Source organism: Mobula birostris, chromosome 31 (genome assembly GCF_030028105.1).
Source record: "Mobula birostris isolate sMobBir1 chromosome 31, sMobBir1.hap1, whole genome shotgun sequence".
NCBI lineage: Eukaryota > Metazoa > Chordata > Chondrichthyes > Myliobatiformes > Myliobatidae > Mobula > Mobula birostris.
Window position 1 is genome coordinate 3,849,160 of NC_092400.1, and position 25,285 is coordinate 3,874,444.

The 25,285-nt window shown below is 44.2% G+C and overlaps 1 pseudogene; it reads left to right on the top strand.

Moving 5' to 3' along the window:
* Nucleotides 1-7,284: 7,284 nt before the first annotated feature.
* Nucleotides 7,285-25,285, top strand: part of LOC140190707 (solute carrier family 2, facilitated glucose transporter member 11-like) — a 43,119-nt pseudogene continuing 25,118 nt past the window's right edge.

Here is a 25,285-nt window from a genome sequence, read left to right on the forward strand (position 1 = left end):
GTGGGGCTGAATTATTCAGTGATGGTGCTGAGGGATGTACCCTATGGTAATATGTATTCACAAGACCAGATGTGTGGCGTTCAAAAGTAAGTTTCAAGCATTATGTGCCTACTATAAATGCCTCTGTTGATTCACAAGCAATAGCAATTGATAAATATAATATAGGAGTGAACTGTGGCAGTGTCAACAGCATCAGAGACAAACCCGGCTACACAGAGTATAAACAAACAAACCCAACAGAGCATCCGACCCACAGCGCACAACGTGAATCACGCACCAATCCCGCAATCAGCGTCAAATGCATGCTTTTCAACTGAAAAACACAATGCTAACCCACAATGTCCACTGCTATTTGCATTACATAGACAGATAATGCCAAAAGATACACCGTTATTAAAGTCAAATAAGGCAAACAACAGATGCAAGGCTTTACCAGGAGTTGGACAAATCGTAATCTGACCATAGAATACCTCAATTAATTTGGCTATTGAATTTAAAACAAAAATCAACAGAATCACTGCTTGGAAGTCTAAGCAAAACCAGGAGTCTTAATAGCAGTAAATGTAATATTATAGGATTTTAAGGAAACTTAAGGACTATGGGGTAGCCACCACAGAATAATAATAATAATCAGCATTAGCCTTGGCCCAAATTTTTGAAAAATCAACTGCCCTCACCATTGATGTTTTCAGAGAAGCACAAACTGTCTGTTGTTGTGATTGGTGGCGAAAGCATCAGTGATTTTCTGGATGTCAAGTGCTTTGGTCCTCCGGCTGTTTATAGCCAACAGGGCCAAGTTGCTGTTCCAAGCATCGCCGCTGCTTTTTCTTAGGTATTTTTTGATGTGTTTGAGGCAAGAGAAGCTCCGTTTGCATAAGGCAGATGTAACAGGCAGAGTCAGTGATATGCAGATTAGTTTGTATAAATCTATAAATGCATCGCGGTAGGGTCTCATTAGAGCTAGAAATTCCACTGTGTCATTCACTGTCTGTTCTTGCTTTTGTTTCCAGCAGACGCCGAACCTGATGTAGCTCTGCAGTCTGGTTCACTTCAGTCACTCCATAGCATTGGGCCATTGGCCAAAGTCAATTCTTGTCTAGGAAGAACTTGTGTTTGGGACTCAATGCTGAGGCTCCAGTCAGAACACCCCCAGTCTCAACTGAGAACCGTCTTTTCATTTCAGTCCGAGGTCTGTCTATAACCGGATAGAAACAGTGCTTGCGAAGGTCATCAGAGGATGTGACAGGTGTGCGTTCAGTTTAGGCCTCAACAACAAAATCATATAGGCGGCGGGGTGGCTGGGCCTGTCTCCTTTCATGTTGTCTCCTCTGTATACCGGCCTTAAAGCACAGGTCCCTAGCTCTTGTCTGAATTTGACTCCATGATTCCTCTTTCCATTTTGCTGAGGGTGCATCGATAACAGACTGAGCCAAGTCCACAGCGGATGAAAGCTCCAAATGACAGGGAGTGATTTCCTTATAGCCCACAAATCTGTATACTGCCATGCCCAGCGTGTATCTGACAATTTTTTCAACTCCACGGGCTGTGCAGTTGATTCCAGTTCTCTGTTTCTTCATGAAAAGATCGTGGGCAACAGAATTTGTAAAGGAGTTGTAAAGTAGCTGCACAGTTTCAAAAAACTCACCCACCTGCTTGTTGTACATTGCTCACAACATCCACGAAAACAAGGTTAAGTCTGTGAGCATGGCAATGTATATATAATGCCTGCGGGACCACTTTCCTGAACCATTCTTGCACCCCGTTATTGCACCCGGGCATCACTGCCGCCCCGTCATAACACTGACCTATACACGCGTTCTTATCAATAACGCACTGGGCGAGTGTCTGTTTAATGCTTTTAAGAAGCGACTCTGCGTCCAACCCTTCTGCTGGAGTGAAGTGCAAGAATTCTTCAAGTGCTGTTTCGTTATTCAAACACCGCACCACCACTGATATTTGCTCCTTTTTACTTGTCTTTACTTTCATCCACCATGATGGCAAAATGTCCAGCCTCCTTGATTTCTGCACTTAATTGATGTCTGACCATATCTGCCATAATTCCCATAATTTCATTTTGGATATCGTGATGGGTGTTTTTTGCATTTCCAGGATTGTCCTCTTATTTTTTTTTAGCCACAGTCTTATCAAACTTCCCAATTACACTGAGCAACTCAACAAAGTTTCCCCTATTGCCAGATCCATCATCCTCCCAGTGTCCTTGCTGAGCAATGCTTTGGCATGCAGTATAGCGTAGAGACTCAACTACTGCTCTCATATACTCACAATTTTCTTGGACAATCTTTGCATGTCCTTTGTCAAGCATATTTCCCGATCTTGTTTTCTCAATCTGAATTCGGCCCATGCCTCCATAGCAAACTTATGAGCTGCACTTACATGGTGGGTTATGAAAGCTGTTGTAGCTTTCCGCCAGTTGCGGTAACTGGTGACAGTGAAGGTAGACTCGGAATGGAACCCATGTCCTCCACACAGGAAATGTCTGCATGCAAAGCAGAACGTATTATCTTTCGTGATCGAATATTCCAGCCAGTCAAACCAGCCACAAACAAAACTCCTTTGCTGATTTCCAAACTGTTGCGAGCAGCAAAGGGTACTTTTTCAATGCTGGCTGACATCACTAACAGTATTCCCACTAGCACTAAGAGCAGCTTCATCCACGTTCTCTTCCGAATCCCGCTCCATTTCTTGTTCCTCTACTTCACCCTCACACTCCTTTGATGAACTGCTGTCATCCTCATCCCCACTTACTACTTTCTGCATGTCACTTTCAATTATGACAGGCTCAAGCTGAAACACCACTGATTCCTCTGGATGACGTCGTTTTCTGACTAAAAATCGAACCATTTTTCAAGCCGGCCAAAATCATGCACGTGCCAGGTTGACGCTCGCGTGTAAAAGCACAACGTGCGTGTGTGGCATCCGTTAGTCTCGCGAGACCACGGATCTGCGCCCGGATGTATACCATCAATCTCTCGCGTGAGTGAGAGTGACTGACGTCACCACCTTAAGAGATTTTAGATCAGCTTAACTGATCTGAGGACAGCAACGGCAGGACATTGACAATATGCAGAAGTGTAGAGTGGATCTGACAGAGTTTATAACTTTATTGCTGCATGGGTGCTATGGTAATTGGGGGCGCTGTTTCACTGGATCAACTGGAGAAACAAGCTGTATTCAAAACTATACAGAGAAAGCAAAGCAGCTGCAGTTAATTTCTTGGTGGTGCTATGGTGGGGCTATTGTAATTTCTGCTGGGGCTATAGCCCCTGCTAGCACCACCTGACTGCCGCCCCTGGATGCCACTTTCAAGGAATTATGGGCCTGTATTCCCAGATCCCGTTGTTCTACCGCACTCTTCAGTGCCCTACCGTTCACTGTATAAGACCTACCCTGGTTGGTCCGGCCAAAGTGCCACATCTCACACTTGTCTGCATTAAATGCTATCTTCTAAATTTCAGCCCATTTTTCCAGCTATCCTAATCCCACTGCAAGCCATGATAGACTTCCTTGCTGTCCATCACACCCCCAATCTTAGATTAGATTATGAGAACACTCAGTCCTCTTTTATTGTCACTTAGAAATGCATACATGCATCAAGAAATGATACAATGTTTCTCCGGAGTGATAGCACAGAAAACAGGACAGACCAAAGACTAGCACCGACAGAACCACATAATTATAACATATAGTTACAGCAGTGCAAAGCAATACCATAATTTGATAAAGAACAGACCATAGGCAGAGTAAAAAAATGTCTCAAAGTCCCGAGTCGATTGACTCCTGAGTCCCCGATAGCAGGCAGCAAAAGGGAGAAACTCCCTGCCATAAACCTCCAGGCACCGTCAACTTGCCGATACCTTGGAAGCAGCTGACCCCAGCTGACCCTGAGTCTATCCGTCCAAAAATTCCGAGCTTCCGAGCAGCCTCTCCGATACAGCCTCCTGAGCACCATCCTCTGCTGAGCACCTTCGACCTTGCCCTGGCCGCTGAAACACGCAAAGCCGAGGATTTTGAGGCTTTCAGCTCCGGAGATTCCGGTTACCACACAGTAGCAGGGGCAGCGAAGTGGGCATTTCAGAAGTTTTCCAGATGTTCGGCTGTGCTCTCACGTCTGTCTCCATCATATCAGAATCAAGCACGGTCCCCTACTTGACAAATAACAGATATTCATCACCGAAGCGGCCACGCGTGCTGTTGTCGCGCTGCCATCTTCTCCCCCCCTCCCGGGAGGAATTGGTATCATATGCAAATTTGTTGATCCAGTTAACCACATTATTATACAGATCGTTGATATAGATGACATACAACAACAGACCCAGCACTGATTCCTGCAGCACTCACAAGTCACAGACTTCCAGTCAGAGAGGCAACTATCTACTACGAATCTTAGGCTTCTCCCACAAACCAATGTCTAATCAAATTTACTAGTTCACCTTGAATGCTGAGCACCTAAACCTTTTTGACCAACCTCCCATGCGGGACCTTATCAAAAGCCTTGTTAAAGTCCATTTAGACAACATCCACTGCCTTGTCTTCATCAACTTCCCTGATAACTTTCTCAAAAATCTCTGTAAGATTGTTTGGACGTGACCAGCCACGCACAAAGCCATTCTGACTATCCTTAATCAGTCCATGTCTATCTAAATAATTTTGCATTTGGTCCCTTAGAATATCTTCCAATAACTTTCCCATGACTGATGTCAGGCTTACTGGTCTATAACTTCTTGGTTTATTTTTAGAGTCTTTCTTAAGTAGTGGAACAACGCTGGCTACCCTCCAATCCTCCAGTCAATAGGGATGATTTAAATATCTCTACTAGGGCCCTGACAATCTCTGCACTTGCCTCCCACAGTGTCCGAGGGAACAGATTGTCAGGGCCTGGGGATTTATCCACCCTGATTTGCCTCAGGACAACAAACACCTCCTCCTCTGTAATCTGTACAGGGCCCATGAAGTTGATGTCACTTTGCCTCACTTCTCGAAACTCTGTGTCTATCTCCTGAGTATACACAGATGTAGAGAAATCATTCAAAATCTTCCCCACCTCTTTTGGCTCCCTGAATAGATTACCATTCCTAGATTTTTGCAGAGACCAGTTTTGTCCCTTGCGACCCTTTTGCTCTTAACATAACTGTAGAATCCCTTAGGATTCTCCTTCACCTTGTCTCTGGAGCAACTTCATCCCTTCTTTTGGCCCTCCTAATTTCCTTCATAAGTATTCGCTTGTATTTCCTATACTCAGTAAGTAAATCATTTGCTCCTTTATATCTATTCCTACTGTGCCCCTCCTTTTTTTTCTTAACCAGGGCCTTAATTTGCCTTGATAACCAAGGTTCCATACACCTGTTATTCTGACATGCACGTACAAGATCTGTACTCTCAGAATTTCACATTTGAAGGCCTCCCACTTTCCAAGTACACATTTGCCGGAAGACAGCCTGTCCCAATCCTATTTGCCAGGTTGTTTCTGGTACCAGCAAAATTGGTCTTTCTCCAATTTAGAATCTCAATTCATGGACCAAACTTACCTTTTTGCATACCTACTTTGAAACTAATGGCATTCAGATCACTAGATGCAAAATGTTCCCCTACACAGACTTCTGTCGCCTGCCCTGTCTCTTTCCCTATTAGCAGATCCAGTATCGCACGCTCTCTCGTTGGGACTTCTACGCACTGATGAAGAAGACTTTTCCAAACACATTTGACAAACTCTATCCCATCTAGTCCTTTTACAGTATTGGAGTCTCAGTCAATATGTGGAAAGTTAAAATCACCGGCTACAACAACCTTATGTTTCTTGCAACAGTCTGCAATCTCTCTAAAAATTTGTCCCTCTATATCCCTACGACTGTTGCACAGTCTCTAATAAAACCCCATTAATGTGGTCATACACTTCTCATTTCTCAGTTCCACCCACAACACCTCACTAGACCAGTTCTCCAGTCGATCCTGCCATGAAATTTCCCTACTAGTAACGCCATCCCTCCTCCTCTAATCCCTCCCACTCTATCACGTCTAAAACAACGCAACCCTGGAATATTAAGCTGTCAGTCCTGCCTCTCCTGCAACCACTAATGGCTATAATATCATAATTCCATGTGTTGATCCATGCCCTGAGCTCATCCACCTTCTGTATGATACTTCTGCATTGAAATATACGCAGTTCAGGACACTAGTCACACCACGCTCAATCTTTTGATTCCTGACTGTGTGAGGATTTACCAACATCTGCCTCCGCAACCTCTCCGCTATCTGTTATGGCACTCTGGTTCCCACCCTCCTGAAACTCCAGTTTAAATTGCACCGTACAGCACTAGCAAACCTTCCCACTAGAATATTAGTCCCCTTCCAGTTCAGGTGCAAACCATCCCTTCTGTAAAGGACTCACCTTCCCTGTAAGACAGCCCACTGATCCAAAAATCTTATGCCCTCCCTCCTACACCAACTGCTTAGCCACGTGTTAAACTGTAATCTGCCGATTTCTTGTCTCACTAGCACGTGGCACAGGTGGAAATCCTAATATCACAACCCTGGGGATCCTGCCATTTAACTTAGCACCTAACTCCCTGAACTCACTTTGCAGAAACTCATCACTTGTCCTACCTACGTCATTGGTATCTACATGGACCACAGCTTCTGGCTGTTCACTTTCTCACTTAAGCTTACTGAGGACTCAATCTGAGATATCGTGGACGTTGACACCCTGGAGGCAACATACCATCTGGGAATTTCATTCTCGGCCACAGAACCTCCTTTCTACTCCCCTAACAAATCCCTGTCACCACAGCTCACCTCTTCTCCTCCCTTCCCTTCTGAATCGCAGAGTCAGACTCAGTGCTAGAGACCTAACTTCTGTGACTTTCCTCTGCTAGGTCATTCCCCGCCCCCCCACCCCCAACAGTATCCATAGTGGTATATCTGTCATTTGGGGGGATGGCCACTTGAGTATTCTGCACTGGCTGCTTAATCCCTTTCCCCTTCCCGACAGTCACCCAGCTTCCTGTGTCCTGCACCTTGGGTGTATATACCTCTCTACATGCCCTATCTATCACTCTCTCATCCTCCCTCCCGTATGATCTAGAGTTCATCCAGTTCCAGCACCAACTCCTTAGCGCGTACGGTTAGAAGCCATAGCTGGATGCACTTCTTACAGGTGTAGTCATCAGAGATACTGGAGGTCTCCCTGTCTTCCCACATCCCACAAGAGGAACATTTCCACTATCCTGTTCTAACTGATCATATATAAAGTAGGAAGAACAATAAACCATGGAGGTGGGGGAACTCCACCTACAGCTTTTTTGCCTTCTCTCACTGAAGCCTCAAACGGTTAAAGCCTAAAAAAATCTCCACTCCAACACTGACCACTCCAACAATGGCTGCTCCGCTTGACCCTGCCTTATTTTAATTTGATGTTGCCAATCAATCCCAAATTCTGATTGGCACCTGAACAAAGCACGAAACTGCCATGATTTTCTACTTTTTCTATTCAATTGTGAATCTGAGTGAACTATGTTTTCTCAGGCTTCCGATCTCCAATTTGCTGCTGCTCAAAGCTCCAAACCGCTGCAAATCACTGCCTATTCACTCATTCGGTGAACATGGGTGAATTATGTTTTCTCAGGCTTATGACCTCTGATTTGCTGCTGCTCAAAGCTCCAAGTACCATTTTGGGTAACACTCATGATTTCATACAACTGAAATATCCTACCCAATCCTATCAAAGCAAATCCCTTCCTGCACTCTTGAATTTCTCAGCTCAGCAATCAGCTGAAAGATACAATATTGGAATAAGCAGTGTTGAAAAGAAAACCATAATGTAGAAGCAAGTCACTGGTGAATAGCACAAACAAATTACTATAAAATTCAGACAAATGCAGTTTGCCCAACAAAACAGAAAAGTGATTGAATTTCTCGGTTGTAGCTGCAGTAGAACATCGGCTGCTCGTTTTGGGATGTGAAAGTCTTGATTAAATGTCTGCTCTTATCTTCCTTTCAAAATAAATGGTGCCTACAGAAAATAATCCTCTTTGCTTTCTTTTTGTTCCTTTAGCTGCAGATTCGGGGTCTCCTCCTGACCATCTTTTCTGCCTGCATTGGTGGCACCTTCCAGTTTGGCTTGAACCTGACCATCATTAATGCACCAACAACCGTGAGTCCACAGTTATGGTCAACAAAGAAACATTGGTGTTCTCCAAATTTGTAAAACCAAAACTAGATCTGTAACTTTTAATCAGTTTGTCCAGAAGTTCATCAATGAGACCTGGACCAAACGCTACAATACACAGCTGGAGAACAGGGTCATTACATTTTTCTGGACCCTTATCGTGGTCACTTCTCTATTGGAGGACTGGTTGGGGCTCTTATTGCTGGACCCATGGCCATAACATTTGGAAGGTATGAATCATGAAAGAAATGTGCTTGTTGAATTCTGATATCCAGATATATCCACTTCTATTTGCATTTATTAGGGGTTAAGACTTGTTGAGGTTATTTCTAATTTCCAACTCCCAAACACGTAAAGATTTGATTTCACTCCCGCGTCTTTCTCCCACCATGATATCTCCTCACTGCATCCTGTCCTCCATTCACCCTTACTCTGTCTTCTATCCTCCTTCCCCCATCTTTACAGCATGGTCCTCTCGACTGCAATCCTTTGTTTTCTTCCCCATCTTCAGTGTTTCCATCTCCCTCTGAATTCTCTACTTCCAGTGTGCTGCCACACTTTATCTCAATTCTCTTTTTACTTTTCCACCTATTACCTTTCTCTTCATAGTCTCCCTATATCATTAGCCATATCCAAGTCAACCTAGCTTCTTCATCTTCCATTCTGCATTCGCATCCTCATCCTTCCCAGTGTTCTTCCTCCAGCTATTCCTTCTTTCCTTTCCCATCTACTCCCTCCATCTATCCATCCATCCATCCTCTGTCACTCTCCTCTTCATTAACCTCCTGCCCCATTCTTGCAATTCCCTGAAATTTGGAATTCCAGTAAGATGACACCTGATTAAATTTTGACTTCTGGGATCAGAGGTTAATTTGGCTGTTGTTCTATCACCCGATAAGGTTAAATCTTTCAATGAGAAAACAGCCTTTTCTAATCTTACAGGCTCTGAGACATTAAAACATTTGTTGCTGAGAATTTCAATAAATGTTCTCTTAAATTGTTAAATTTAAAATTGGCAAAGTTTAAATGTGGAATCAATGGGGTTAGACTATAGGCCTCACAATAACTACAAGAAGGTAGAGGAACTGATATACTTGTAGGTTATGGAATGATGCAAAATTAAATTGGTAAATTGGTTTATTATAGTCACATTACCAAGGTAAAGTGAAAAACTTGCCTTGCATATTATTCATACAGATCAATTCATTAACAACAGTCCATTGAGGTAGCACAAGTTAAAACAATAACAGAATGCAGAATGAAATGTTACAGAGAATGTTCCGTGCAGGTAGCAGGTAGATGATGTAGACTGTGAGGTCAAGAGTCTATCTTGTCGAACTAGGGAACCATTCCATGGTTTTATAACAGTGGGATAGAAGCTGTTCTTGAACCTGGTGGCACCTACTTTCCCACTTTGTATCTTCTACCCGATGAAGATGGGAGAAGAAAGAATGCCTGGGGTGCCTGGAATCTTTGATTATGTTGGATACTTTACTGAGGCAGCAGGAAGTTTCGACAGAGTCCATGGATGGGAGGCTGATTTCCATTATGTGCTGAGCTCTGTCCACAACTGTGATGGATATTCACTCCTTGGTTGTTTGCTAATCTCAGTTTTCTAAACAGCATCTGCGACTTGGTTAGACCAAAAACAATGATAGGTAAACTTCCAAAGTAATATTGCTTTGTTTAGGGAGCGACTCTTCAGTTTTTAAAATGTAAATGTATAGCAATGATTAGCTTGAGGTTAAAAACATAGCTTTGCAAACAAGCTCTGTCTATGTAGCAGATTGCTAGCTCACTGTACCTGCTTTATTACTGCTCAAGGTGTAATATAAGATAATGGGTTGTTTAATTTGGCTTGGTTCAAACAGACAACCTGACTTTTACATTGCCAAATAGATGGCTAATACAATTTAGCATATCAATAACTGATGTGTTTATAATTCAAAGATTTTATGTACAGAAGGACGTTAGCTTCACAGCATTTTCAGTATTAATTGAGATCTATATCTCCAAGATGGTTTTAGACCATTTGTGTTAAAAGGATATCTGAGGAAATATCATATATGTGTGAAATCACCCAAGTGGAGAAAAGGATTATAAATGTAGAAAGCAGTTCAGTCTTATTCGGAATGGGGAAAGAGCATCAGGAAAAAATGTGAAAGGAACACAGGGTAAACTAGAATCCATTCTTCCAGCTTTGGTTTCTGCGACAGACGATTTGTTTGTCTGTACCGTGGTATGTCATTTTAGTTTATAGGAGTTGTACCTGTGTTTTGGAGATCCTTTATACTTTGTGATTTAGAAATGCTATGTGGTTTGTGTTTTAGAAATGGTTCATAATCTGGAAATGTTTAAGGTAAAAATTCTCTCTGAGCTTTAAATGTGTTTTAAGAAAGTTGCTTGAATTTAAACATGTATCACTGAATATAAATGAACTGTGTTTTAATCTACTTTGTTAGCTGGAAGTATCTTCACTTTGGTAGGGAGAGGGGACCCACCATTCAAATAGTGGGTATTGGCAGCTAAACTCACCACGGAGAATAAACAGGGAAGTAAACTATTCTTTGAAGATTGGGTGGTTACAGTAGGACCTCCCTTTAGTGAGAGTACTCATGGCTGTTTAGGGCTTAAGGTCTTCACTTCAGGTTAGAAGTTCGCAGTCAGCAAACCCAATGTCACACAACTCTCTGCAGTTCCTTGCAGTCACTGAGCTGTGATACACCCAAATGCACTCGGATGCACTCGTATATAAACTTGTTTGGAGCACTTTTCTGACTTAATACGTTCAAATCCAGATCAGATTGGATCTCATAATTACATTATTATGAAAATATGGAAATCACGTGACACTCTCTGACTGTTAAATTGTTCCTACACAGGAGGAATTCACTGTTACTGAGCAATGTTTTCGTGCTCATTGGTGCGTTGCTGATGGGTCTGAGCAGAACAGCCAAATCCTTTGAGATGATCATAATTGGAAGATTCTTTTCTGGAGTAAACTCAGGTATCTATTTTCTTTCAAAGCAGGGAGTAGGAAATGGCCTTGGGAAAATAGCATAACGTATTGGGGAGAAACGATAGCGTAGCACTTAGCTTTATGTTATTCTGGAGCCAGTGACCCAGAGACCCAGATTCAATTCCAGCCACTGTCTGTGTATTCTGCTGAAGAATGCAGAGCTTGTACGTTCCTCTAGATGATCCGGTTTCCTTCCACATTCCAAAGCCATGTGGCTGCTAGGTTAATGATCATATGGGTGTAATTGGGCAGTGTGGGCTCCTAAACAAGATGGGACTGTTACTGTGCTGTATCTTTAATGAAATAAAAAAAACAATAACTTACCATTCTGGCCTTGTCCAGTGGAGATACCACCCTGTTTTTAATACACTCCGTCCGAAGTAGTCTCCCACTTGTTACAGAACTCTTTAATGCACACAAATAACAAGTATAAGTACCACGTGTGATTTAGTAGTTTAAAATATGTTATTCTGTATGTTCACTCATCTACTGTATCGACATAGTAGGACTATAAGATAAAGTAGGATCGTCACCCTGTAAAATATTATCAGGTTATTACAGTAGACAATAGGTGCAGGAGTAGGCCAATCAGCCCTTCGAGCCAGCACCACCATTCACTATAATCATGGCTGATCATCCACAATCAGTACCCTTTTCCTGCCTTCTCCCCATATCCCTTCACTCCGCTACCTTTAAGGGCTCTATCTAACTCTTTCTTGAAAGAATCCAGAGAATTGGCCGCCACTGCCTTCTGAGGCAGAACATTCCACAGAACCACAACCCTCTGTGTGAAAAAGTTTTTCCTGAACTCCGTTCTAAATGGTCTACCCCTTATTCTTAAACTGTGGCCTCTGGTTCTGGGCTCCCCCAACATCGGGAACATGTTTCCTGCCTCCTGGGAATGAACCTCGTGATCCTACGCTGCACTCCCTCAATAGCTAGAATGTCCTTCCTCAAATTTGGAGACCAAAACTGTACACAATATTCCAGGTGTAGTCTCACCAGGGTCCTGTACAACTGCAGAAGGACCTCTTTGCTCCTATACTCAATTCCCCTTGTTATTACGTCTGTTTTGTTTAATTAAGGTGGAAATATGCTGTACATTGAATGAACACTACCTCAAAGGTTTCTGACAAGCACAACTGATGCAGAAAGGACTCACCTTGGGCTTGAAGAGCGGGGTGACTCCAACAAAAGCAAACCCCAAAGTCCACAAATAACTGGCAACCCCTACTCCTGTAATTATTCTTAACTAATCTCTTATCCTTTCTAACAGCCAATGTGTCCATTCTCTGTTGCCTTTAACTCCATTTTCACCCTTGTCAGAATCAATGTTGAGAGTTTCCAATTACCTTTACAAATCGTCTTAAAACTGAACTCCCCTCAGATCTTTTCCTTCCCACGGACTAACCTTCCAGTTTATCCTTGATGATCTGGCAATCCATCTCCAGAGTAAATGCTCAAGCTAGCACAGCCTTTTTTGCTGATTCGATGCAAGGGTGACTGGCGTCTCAGTGAGTGTAAGAAGTCTGGGATTGGAGGTATGTTCCTTCCAGGAGATGTCAGAAAGCCACAGCAGCCTCAGGGGAAGAGCAAAGAAGTGGGACTCACTGGTTGTATGCACTGTGTGGCTTCTTCCATGGAATGAAGCGTTATAATGCAATGCTAAAATTTCAGTGTCTCACCTAATGCCAAGAATACAAACTTGCAAGTTGAATGTGGAATGTGATGAGTGTAATGTGATAAACTTTCAGTAAGTGTATGAGTGAAGAGTATCTTCATTCCCCTTTGCTCTTCAGGCGTGGGATTCAACATTAATCCCTTGTATCTCGGTGAGAGTGCTCCAAAGGAGATCCGTGGGACAGTGGCCCTCTCGTTTGCTCCATTTACTGCAGCAGGATTGGTGGTGGGACAGTTCATAGGACTGAGGTAGGTTCTAGGATTTTACATTTCTTCCATCCCTGGGTGTTGGGTAGATGTTTCAGACTAGACAATTATATAGAGACATAGGAGACAAAATCATAGTCATTTTTGAGAGAGGCAAATACATTAGGGGCATTTAAGAAACTCTTAGATAGGCACAAGGATGATAGAACAATAGAGGGCTATATGAGGGAAGGGTTAGTTAGATCTTAGAATGGGTTAAAAGGTCGGCACCACATTCAGCAAGATCACACATGTAGTGAAATCTTCACCATCTTACCTGTGCCCCTATCTCAGCTGCATTTTACAGGAGCACCATTCAGAGCATCCTGACAAGTTGCATCTCCATCTGGTCTGGGAGCAGCCGAGCATCGGACTGGAAGTCCCTAAAATGGGCTATGAGAACAGCTGAGAGGATCATAGGGGTCTCCCTACCACCCATTGGGAACATTTATCAGGAGCGCTGTGTACACAGGGACCTTAGTATTAACAAGGATCCCACACATCCATCCAGCACCCTCTTTGACTTTCTACCATCAAGCAGGAGACTCTGATGCATAAAAACAAGAACGATCAGGATGGGAAACAGATTCTTCACTCAGGCCATTAGGCTTCTGAACACCCTGCTGCATTGTATTCGAAGTGTCACCGGTTAATCTGTTCTGTCCCTTACAGCATTTAATTTATGCACCTAGTTCATTATTTATGCATGCTTCATCTGTGGATTTTATCCTTACCTTCATAAGCTGCTGTGTGTTCTGTGTACCACTGTGTACACCCTGCTGTGGAGAAATGTCGTCTCATTTCTATATACATTATACACGTGTATATACTGTAGTTAAGTGACAACAAGCTTGACTTGACTTGAAGTAGACATTAAATTTGATGTGCACTCCATATTGTGCCCACCCCTCTACCTGTTACCACCTTGATTACGAAACCCAGTAGCCAGGCCTGCCCATCTCCTGTTACCATGTGAGACTCCAAACCAGCATTGCCCCAACAAGAGCTCAGCCTGACCCCTATTGTTCCGTATTCCCAGAACTCCATCCGTTTGGACAGGAACTTTTGACCTACATTCCGTGTGCTGAACCTCCCGTGAGGTCAGCCTCCCTTTGTCTCAAACACCTCAAGTTTCAAAGTACATTTATTATCTAACAACATATGGTTCACCATTTTGTTGCAGGCATTCTCAAAAAAAGGAAATACAATAGAACTTTACTAAAAACTGTACATAAGCAAAGACTGGCGGATAAGTAATGTTCAAATTAAGACAAACTGCAAATAAAAGTTGTACTGAGAGCATGAGGCCTTGAAAGTTCATCTGTAGGTCTTAGAATCAGTTCAGAGAAGCAGCTCAAAGCAGTCGAGCTGTCCAACACTCGCAGACCAGGGCTGTGCTTCAGATCTTTCCCTGTAACCCCCAGTACGCACCTCACAGACAATGCAAGGACTATGGCCCATTAGCTGGCTTTCCTATCACACTTGCCTCCTCTCCAAGGTAACACTCATTTAGGCCCCATAGTTCTTCACCCCTGGAACACACCTGACAGCCCCCTGGACTCAACCTGAATCCAGCATTCCCTCCAGGGTTCCAACTCCAGTGGAGCTGGCACATCAGCACCACAACATCTTGGGCTCATCCTGAAATCCTCAGCCCTACAGAAAAGCCAGTAGGAGCCACCCAGATGAACCTGGGATTACTTTGTCTCTGCGACCCATCCCTCTGTGCCTGCACCCACCCATGCCACAGTCCCATGATCCTGACAGACTTGCACACACCCCCACACACACGCACACATACATTTGCACACAATAATTCGACTCCTCCACTCTTCCACCAACACTGCTCTCCTAGTCAAGGGCCCTGTGTAACTTGTGGACCCGTTTTTTAATTATTCCGTGGATTCGTTCTTTTGTTCCCTACAACCCTGGATGTGTATAAGAACATAAGGAATAGTAGCAAGAGTAGGCCATCCGGCCCATCGAGCCTCCACTGCCATTCAATAAGATCATGGCTGATCTGGCCATGGACTCATCTCCACCTACCTGCCTTTTCCCCATAACCCCTAATTCCCCTACTATACAAAAATCTATCCAACCTTGTCTTAAATATATTTACTGAGGTAGCCTCCACTGCTTCATTGGGCAGAGAATTCCACAGATTCATCACTCTCTGGGAAAAGTAGTTCCTCTTCATCTTCATCCTAAATCTACTCTCCCAAATCTTGAGGCTATCTCCCCTAGTTCTAGTCTCACCTACCAGTGGAAACAACTTTCCTGCCTCTATCTTATCTATTCCTTTCATCATTTTATATATTTCTATAAGATCTCCTCTCATTCTTCTGAGTTCCTGTGAGTACAGACCCAGGCGACTCAATTTCTCCTCATAGTCTAACCCTCTCATCTCTGGAATCAACCTAGTGAATCTCTTCTGCACTGCCTCCAAAGCCAGTTTATCCTTCCTCAAGTAAGGAGACCAGAACTGCACGCAGTACTCCAGGTGCGGCCTCACTAGTAGCCCGTACAGCTGCAGCATAACCTCCCTGCTCTTAAATTCAATCCCTCTAGCAATGAAGACCAACAAACCATTTGCCTTCTTGATACTCTGCTGCACCTGCAGACCAACCTTTTGTGATTCATGCACAAACACTCCCAAGTCCCTCGACACAACAGCACATTGCAAATTTTTATCATTTTAAATAATAATCTGCTCTTTCATTATCCTAAATAACCCATTCTCCTCCTCACATAGACCCATAATCCTCTGAATGTAATCATCTGCCTCATCAACAATAATTTGCCAGCATTTATATAGTGATGTTAACTAAGGAAAGTACCCTACATTTATCCCAAGTCCCATCATATCGTCATGATATCTGGTGCTTAACAACACCCTCTCCTTGATGCCAGGTACTAAAGGTCTAAAGGCCAAGTTATCCAGTCGAGTCGAGTTTATTTTCACATGCACAGGTATGGTGGGGTTACAATCACAGTGGGAAGCCTGTTTGTAGCAGAATCCCAGGCACAGGGATTCAGGCAATAGTACATAATTATACAAGACATGAAGAAAAGAGTGTGCAAAACATTTGTGCAAAAAAAATAGAGAAACGTCATAGTAGGGCAAAAGGTAGGCAATAGAGAGACTGTAATGATTATTGTCAAAGCTTAAAGTAATATTGTTTGGGTCATTTATCCCGTTCAAATCTAATGTAAGTTTTAAGTAAATCTGTGAACTGAGGAATATTCAGAGGAACAGCGTTCCAGTGTTGTTCCATCGCAGCACCCACACAATGCACAAGGTGAGCACAAGTGAATCTGTGTTGTGATATGACTTGCAGAGAGATTTTGGGCTCAGATGAGTGGTGGCCTCTGTTGCTGGCGTCCTGCGCTGTGCTAGCCCTGATCCAGCTGGCCATGCTTCCATGGTGCCCGGAGAGTCCCAGGCACCTGCTCATCAACAGGAAAGATGAGAACTCCCACATGAAGGGTAAGTGGTGCCGAGGGAAGCAAGCAGTTCTTTTTGTTGACTGTGGGAAAGCAAGAAAGAAAATGGATCAACAGACTCAGAGGCAGTTGATGCTCTCAAGTGAACGGAAGACCATTCTCACTTCCTCTGTTCCATCAATGGGTTCCCCATTTGCATTCCATTCCTCCATCTGTCCTCACTACCTTCTCCTCTTTCCTTCACCCTCCCCTCCTATCCCCTCTCTCTCCAGCCACCCTCTTCTCCTTCATCTGTCCTCACTCCCTCCTCTAGGTGCTGAGGACACACACTGTCATGATTCTGGGGATTCACCATTTCCAATTCCTGGCCTTGGATGTACCTCGGCTGGAGGGAGTGGAGCTCCTTTTGTTTTTGCCGCATGGAAGAGTTGAGCTGAGCACTCTCAAAGTGAAGTTCGTGCCTTTGTTATATGGAGGCTTGGGAATCTTGAGAATTTGTAAATCCTTTTAACTTATTTATTAATTGAAAGACAGCCTGGAATGGTCCCTTCCAGCCACGCCACACAGCAACGCCTGATTTAACCCTAGTTTAGTCACAGCACAATTTACAATCAGCAATTAGCCGACCAAGTGCTATGTCTGTGGACTGTGGGAGGAAACCGGGGCAGGCAGAGGAAAGCCACACTGCCCATGGGGTGAACGTACAAACTCCTCACAGAGAGCAGTGCTTAGCACTTAGCACAATGACGTGAAATGTGGCTATCTCACGTTGAATGGAGAGCTTCAATAATACGACTTGGACACAGTAACGGCAGTCAAAGAACCATCTCCATATCCAGGCACCCAACCGGTCCTGACTCCACTGAACGTTGGCAGAGCATTCTTCACCCTGCCTCGAGGCGGCATGAACTCAAAGAGCTCGTACTCGGAGAAACGCAGGCGTCTTAAGCAATAATCCACATTGGCCAGAGGGCCAGCGATGTGGATGTGAAGACCATCCTGAGTCCTTGCCTTCTCCGCACTCAAAAGCCAGAGCACTGGATATCGGAATGTCCTAGATCTATGGGATCGGATGTCTGTGTGAGCAGGGGGCACAAGGGCTAGGCAATCAGTCAGTCAGTCCGGATCGGGAGCAGTATCTCCAACACCATCACACTGAGCACGGGGTCCCCCAGGGCTGTGTGCTCAGTCCACTGCTGTTCACTCTGCTGACCCACGACTGCTGCAACACACAGCTCGAACTGCATCATCAAGTTCGCCGATGACACGACCATGGTGGGTCTCATCAGCAAGAACGATGAGTCAGCATACAGAGAGGAGGTGCGGTGGATAACGGACTGGTGCAGAGCCAGCAACCTGTCTCTGAATGTGAACAGAAGAAAAGAGATGGTTGTTGACTTCAGGAGGACACGGAACGACACTCTCCGCTGAACATCGACGACTCCTCCGTAGAGATCGTTAAGAGCACCAAATTTCTTGGTGTTCACCTGGCGGACAATCTCACCTGGTCCCTCAACACCAGCTCCATAACAAAGAAAGCCCAGCAGTGTCTCTACTTTCTGCGAAGGCTGAGAAAAGTCCATCTCCCACCCCCCATCCTCACCACATTCTACAGAGGTTGTCTTCAGAGCATCCTGAGCAGCTGCATCACTGCCTGGTTCAGAAATTGCACCATCTCGGATCGCAAAACCCTGCAGCGGATAGTGAAGTCAGCTGAGAAGATCATCAGGGTCTCTCTTCCCGCCATTACAGACATTTACACCTCACGCTGCATCCGCAAAACAAACAGCATTATGAAGGACCCCACACACCCCTCATACAAACTCTTCTCCCTCCTGCCATCTGGCAAAAGGCACAGAAGTATTCGGGCTCTCATGACCAGACTATGTAACAGTTTCTTCCCCCAAGCCATCAGACTCCTCAATACCCAGAGCCTGGACTGACATCAACCTACTGCCCTCTACTGTGCCTATTGTCTTGTTTATTATTTATTGTAATGCCTGCACTGTTTTGTGCACTTTATGCAGTCCTGGGTAGGTCTGTAGTCTAGTGTAGTTTTGTGTTGTTTTACGTAGTTCAGTGTAGTTTTTGTATTGTTCATGTAGCACCATGATCCTGAAAAACGTTGTCTCGTTTTTACTGTGAACTGTGCCAGCAGTTATGGTCGAAATGACAATAAAAAGTGACTTGACTTGACTTGACTTGAATCAGTGTGCCCAGAGTTCAGGTCCCATCATTGGCTTGTCCAGGGGTCAATACTAACGACTGAGCCCGTCGGTCAATTGGAAGTTCAGAATTCAATGCCTGATGGCTGAGGCCTGGAGACTCGAGGCCTCCGCTAGAGTGGGACTGTCCGTGTGGGTGGGTGTGTGGGAGGTAGGAAAGAGGCTTGTTTTGCTGTTGTTTTGTTGCTCGTTGTGTTCTGTTGAACATTGTGGACATGCTAAGTTGGCGCTGGAATGTGTGGCCACACTTAGGGTTGCATCCAGCTCATCCCTCGGGCTGTCGGTTGTTAATGCAAATGACACATTTCACTGTACAAGTGATAAATAGATCTGAATCTGAATCAGATATCCATAAATCTGACTTTACCCTCTCAATACTCCAGTACGAGTCCCCCGTCCCCCACGCCACACAATCCCGATAGCCCAGTTTGCTCTGGGTGCTTATTGTTCATTTTCACAGGGGTTTCCAAGGGGGTCACCTCCTGATGAACTCACTTCAGACAGCAGATGCTTTTTTGTCACCAAGATCTTTGTATTGTTGGAGATTTAGATGGTCAAAAAGGAGGAGCTGAATCATTATCGATCTAGCATCACACTTTCTGTTTACGCAGCTCTGAGGAGGCTGCACAGCAATATCGACATCACGGCAGAAATGGACGAAGTGCTGGAGGAGCAGGCTGTGCTTGAAGGTCAAAGGGCAAAGAGAATCTGGGAGCTGTTCCAGGACAGAGCCGTCCGGTGGCAGATGATCATAACCTTTCTGCTGGGCAGTGCCTTCCAGTTATGTGGCAACGATGCTGTAAGTAGCATTGAGATCCAGGGGAAGCTCAGCTCTTAAAAGCCAGTCACTGCAGTCAGTGCGGCTGCCCCATAGCTCTGGCAGTATGAGTACAGCCCTCACCTCAGCCGCTGTCTGTGTGGGATTTATGCTTTCTTTCTGTTCTGTGCTCCAATTTCCTCCTAAAACCTGAAGAAGTGCTGGCAACTTAATTCCCTCTAGTTAGGCTAGACTAATGAAAGGGTGCAAATAGCAATTGTGAGAGAGTAAGTGGAGGTGACAAGGAAGAAAGAGTGAGATTGGAGTAACAAATGCTCTGCTGAGGATCTGAACTAGTGATTGTGAGAGAGTAAGTGGAGGTGAGGAGGAGGAAAGAGTGGGATTGGAGTAGCAAATGATCTGCTGAGGAACTCAGTGGATGCAACAGCGCCTGTGGAAGGAAAGGAGCTGTCGATACTTTAGACGAAAGCCCTGCCTCAGGAAACATTGACGATCCCTCCTTGCCGCAGACGCTGCTCGATCCGCAGAGCTCCTCCCGCAGCCTGCTTGCAGCTCCGGGTTCCAGCGCCTGCTGTCTCGTGCCTCTCCGAGGTCAGGAATGAGACTGATGGGATTACTCCAGTGGGATGGACCCTAGGGGCTGGACTGAATCCAAGTCCATAACAGAAGATCAACTCTGTGCACCGGTGTGAATCATCAGTGACGCTCGAGGCAACCTGAGCCTGTGTTACACTATCTATGGGTCTCGGCCCGAAACGTCAACTATCTGTTCACTTCCATAGAAGCTACCTGACCCGTGGGTCACTCCAGCATTTTGTGTGTGGTTTTGCTTGTTGTGGGACTGAAGTACAGCTTTATCAGGGCTAGGTAGCAGAGAACAAATCGTCATGAAAAACTCTATATCCAACTTCCTGAATACACTTAATACGGAAGGGATTAAGGAACTTGGCGAGAAGGTGGGAACAGGGAACGGGGTATCCATGAACCCTTTGGCTTTGTAGTTCTGGGGTGGCAGGGTAGTGTAGTGGTTAGCACAACCTCGTACAGTGGCCAGTTGTAAGATCTGGGTTCAATTCCTGCCACTAGCTATGAGGAGTTTGTACGTTCTCCCTGTGACATCAAGCTTTTCTTAAGATGCTCTGGTTTTCCCTCACTTTCCAAAGACCTACAGGTTAGGGCTAGTGAGCTGTGGGCGTGGTGCTGGGACACTCGTGGGCTGCCCAGCACAATCCTCACTGATTTGATTTGATGGAAATGACGTATTTCACTGTATGTTTCCATGTGCACGCGATAAATAAAGCTGACCTCACTTATCTTTAGTTTCTTGTTTGTCAGTTCTGATTCCAGGCTTTAGTTCCAGATTAATTTAGGTCAATGCTTTAGATTTCCCAGCTACAATGGCATTTGAAGACAGATATGAGGTAACTAAGAGCAGGAGTAGGTAACAGACGTCTGCACCCTGTTCCCAATCCACAAGAAGGCACATGTCCCGCTCAGTGTCCCTTCTTCTGTTTCAACGTTAAATGTAGTGTCTTGATGAGTTTGTCTCTGCTGCCTCTGCGGTGGAGAATTGCACAGATCCACCTGCCTCTGAATGAAGACATTTCTTTTACCTGGCATTCCACCAGGCTGTGCCTCGTCATTCTGAGTTCTCCAGCCCGGAAGACTAGATTTGTGCCTACAGGTCATTCATCTAGGCTGCTGGATTACTGAACCAGGAAGTTAACCATTAAACCTTGTATTTCCATAAGACAAGACCATAAGACAAAGGAGCAGAAGCAGGCCATTCAGCAAGCATCTTTAGTATCTTTCCAAGCCGCATCTCGTTTATTCCCCCTTTCCAGTAGAATGGACTTGTAAAACCTTCAGAATTCCCCACCCAAGAGGGCTGTGGAGGCTTGGACACTTGTTACATTCAAGACAGAGACCGATTGACATTGCAAGCAAGAGAACAGCCACCATCTTATTGCATGTAAAATTGCGGCCTGGGTTTGGTGGCCGGAGCTGGTTACTGAATGGCTTGACCCTGTATTTCATACTGTTTCCACCAAATGCTTTACTCCATTGCCGAGACGTCTCTTCAACCCCCAGGTTAGTTACTGTGTGTACCTGCACAATGTCTTTACACTCTCAATGCATCACGGTCAGTCACACCGTCTGGAGCATCCACACAGACTCAGTTTTACATAAACAACCAGTTATTAGGTGCTGCAGATTCTAGAGTTAAACAATGGAATAACTGATTCCCCATTTCACAGTCACACTTTGAACTTGTTATCTACTGGCACAATCAGAACACAGCACGTTATCGAGAAATGCCAAGGCTGTGAGTTCGTATCTCACTTAGAGCACATGTGAGTTCCCAACCTCGATGAGAATTGGAATGTGTTTGTTCAGTCTGTTAGACATGACTTGTCTGGTTTTTGTTTGTAATGTGATTGTATAATAGCACTATCATCATTGAATTTATGCATTTTGTAAAGAAAACTAAATTACATGAATTTACTGCCTGTCCAATGCGTTATTCTGTCTATATTTTGCTGGATTCAGAATCTAATTTCTTTTTTTCTGACAGATGTATTACTACGCTGTATATGTGTTCCGTGCTGCAGGAATTCCGGATGAAAAGATCCAGTATGTCACTATTGGAACTGGGTGCTGTGAGTTCACTACCTCGTTGACAAGTGTATGTACTGTTTCACTATGAACCAATTTTTCTCATAATTCTGTTAGGTTATGACAATCTCCATCAAATCTAATTTCCAACTCTCAAGTTTTTTTGACTTTAATCGCAGGACTGAGCTGCACCAGTGTTGGCTGTTCTGCCATCTTTCATCTCGGCTAAGTTTCAGGCAGTGTCCTCTGAATTTAAATAATGTCAGTGATTCCCCTGTCACTGAAATTGTACACAGACTGATTCATGCTGCCTAAAGATAGTGCGGAGGTGAGATCATGCTAGATAACATCAACATTGGGTTGGATAAAAAATATTTTAAAATATGCTAGAGACCTGTGCAGATTAAATGTGATACATCAAAATATCTAATTTGGAGAGCACTAGAGCAATCATGAGGCTGACTTATCCCAGCCTGTACACTGCACTGTGCCTTGAAGGAAGACAATATTTCCTACTAAATGAGACTTAATGGTCTAGAAATTCCTCTGATCAACTCAAACAAATGGCTAATTTCACTCACCTCTTCTTACAAGTCCCATTGCCAAAGGTTTCAAAGGTTTCAAAGGTACATTTACTGTCAGAGAAATGTATACAATATACATCCTGAATTGCCTTTCTTCGCAACCATCCACGAAAAGAGGAACGCCCCAAAGAATGAATGAACCCCGAAGCCCCCCCCCCCACAGCTCCCCTCCCTCCCGCACATAACTGGCAGCAAGCAACGATCCACCCTCCCCCTACCAGGGAAAAAAAGCATCAGCACCCGCCACGGAGCACTCAAGCGTGAGCAAAGCAACAGTAAAGACACAGACTTGCAGTGAGCTCAAAGACTACATTGTTCACCCGGTATTCGACTAACCACAGGCTCTCACTCTCCCTAATAAGGGAGAAAGAGGTGCCTCCAGATGCATCTTCTAGAATTAACAAGCCTTTAACATCCTCGCTCACCATTTACTTTGTTCTGTCCCTCAAATTTCGGATCAGCGTGCCCATAGAAGGTAGCGGGTAGTGGTCGATGGGATTTACTCTGTGACTTGCAGTGTTCTGTCTCTCTTGCTTTCCTCCTTATAACAGGTATTCCCTTTGTTATCGTCCACCTTCCTCTGCAACGAACCGGTCTGATTTCTCTCTTCCCTTGTTTCAATTTGAACAATTACGAGGCTGCTTCTTTCTCTCCTAAAACCTGCTGAGTATTTTCAACATTTTCTGCTTTTATTTTGGATTTTCAGCATCAGTACGGTATTCTGTTTCCAAAGAAATTTGCCCTGTTCATGTATTACAAAGCCTAAGATCTCTCATGTTTTATGAACTCCTCTTTCAATATTTCCATTTATCCCATGTATCTTAATCTTCTGGATGAGGGACTTTCTCAAACACCTTATTAAGATCCACGAAGAAAATATCCACTCAATATATCCTAACATCTTAGAATCAGAATCAGCTTTATTATCACCGACATATTCCATGAAATCTGTTGTTTTGTGGCAGCAGTATAGTGCAATAGATAAAAAACTATAAGTCATAATAAGAAATATTTTAAAAATAAATATGGAAGTACGGGGCACTCCTCTGTTTTCGTGGATGTTTGCGAAGAGAAAGAATTTCAGGAGGTATATTGTATACATTTCTCTGACATTAAATGTACCTATTGAAACCTACTGAAAAAGGGAGCAAAAAGTGAGGTATGTGTTCGTGGTCTATTCAGAAATCTGATGGCAGGTGGAAAGAAACTGTTCCCAAAACTTTGAGTGTTTTATCTTCGGACTCCTTCCTGACCCTTTTCCCTCATGGTAGCAACGAGAAGAGGACATGTCCTGGATGGTGAGGATCCTGAGGCATCACTATTGAAGATAGCCTGGATGGCGGGAAGGCTAGTACCATGACGGCTGAGTTTACAACCCTCTGCAGTTTTTTACTGATCCTGTGCATTGTGGCTTCCAAGCCAAGCGGAGATGTAACCAGTCAGTATGCTCTCCATGGTACATCTGTAGAAACGTCACATATCAGAGGTACATGCACATGAATCCTCAAGGACTGTACTGTTTATTCCATATCACATCTTCGAACTGTGCCTGCCAAAATACTGATGGCTCTTTCTCTCCAATCTCTGGCTGTTGCAACTGGAAACACTAGAAAAACAACTTTTAAAGTGCTTTAAGTAGTTCCTGTCAATCCTCTGAATTATGAAAACTTTTACAGTAATTCTGTGCTCTTCAGATCCCCCTCAGGCATTCCTTGCATATTGGTGCCTTGAGCTGCACTGTAAGCCTTCAAAGGGTGATCACTTTGAGCAGCATCCAATGACGACATTGATTTTCCTCCATTAGAATCTGTTCATTGACCGGACTGGGCGCAAGGTGCTGCTTATCGGGGGCTATAGTCTGATGGCTGCTTGTGGAATATTGTTCACCATCTCCTTGACTCTTCAGGTATGTCATAGCCTCTTCCTCACTGGTAAAAGGGACAAGTCATGTTGGATTTCAACTGTTTTCCTGTTAAGTTCCCACTAACTGGAGCACATTTATCTGGTGTGTTCATATCCGTATGAAGGTCGCGTTTTAAGAATTCCCAACTATGGATGGGAACCTTTGCTCAATTTTGTGCTCTTGGGGATAGGTTAAGATTCCAACTTATCAATGGGCCACATTTCCCTGTGAGGTGTCAGAGCAATAGCTATTGGGTCGGGGGGGGGGGGTGGGGTGAAGTTACAAACTAGAATGGGAGGGATAAAATACTCAAAGGAATCGGTCTGACAAAGTGAATGGGCTATTCTTGATCTTTATTTCACTGCCTAATTCACTTCAAGCTGCTGATAAAACTCTCATTAAAGTCTATTGAGTTGTAGGCTCTATTATTACAACATATTCCTGACTGACCTTTATTCTTCTGTTCTCTAAGGTCATTAAAGACCAGCATGTTACTCCGACTATGCCACTCATCCATTGCCCTTGTGTTTACTGACATGCACCAGCACCGAGTTAAGCCTTACATACATTCTAAAATTTTCATCCTTACTTTGAAATCCCTGCTTGAC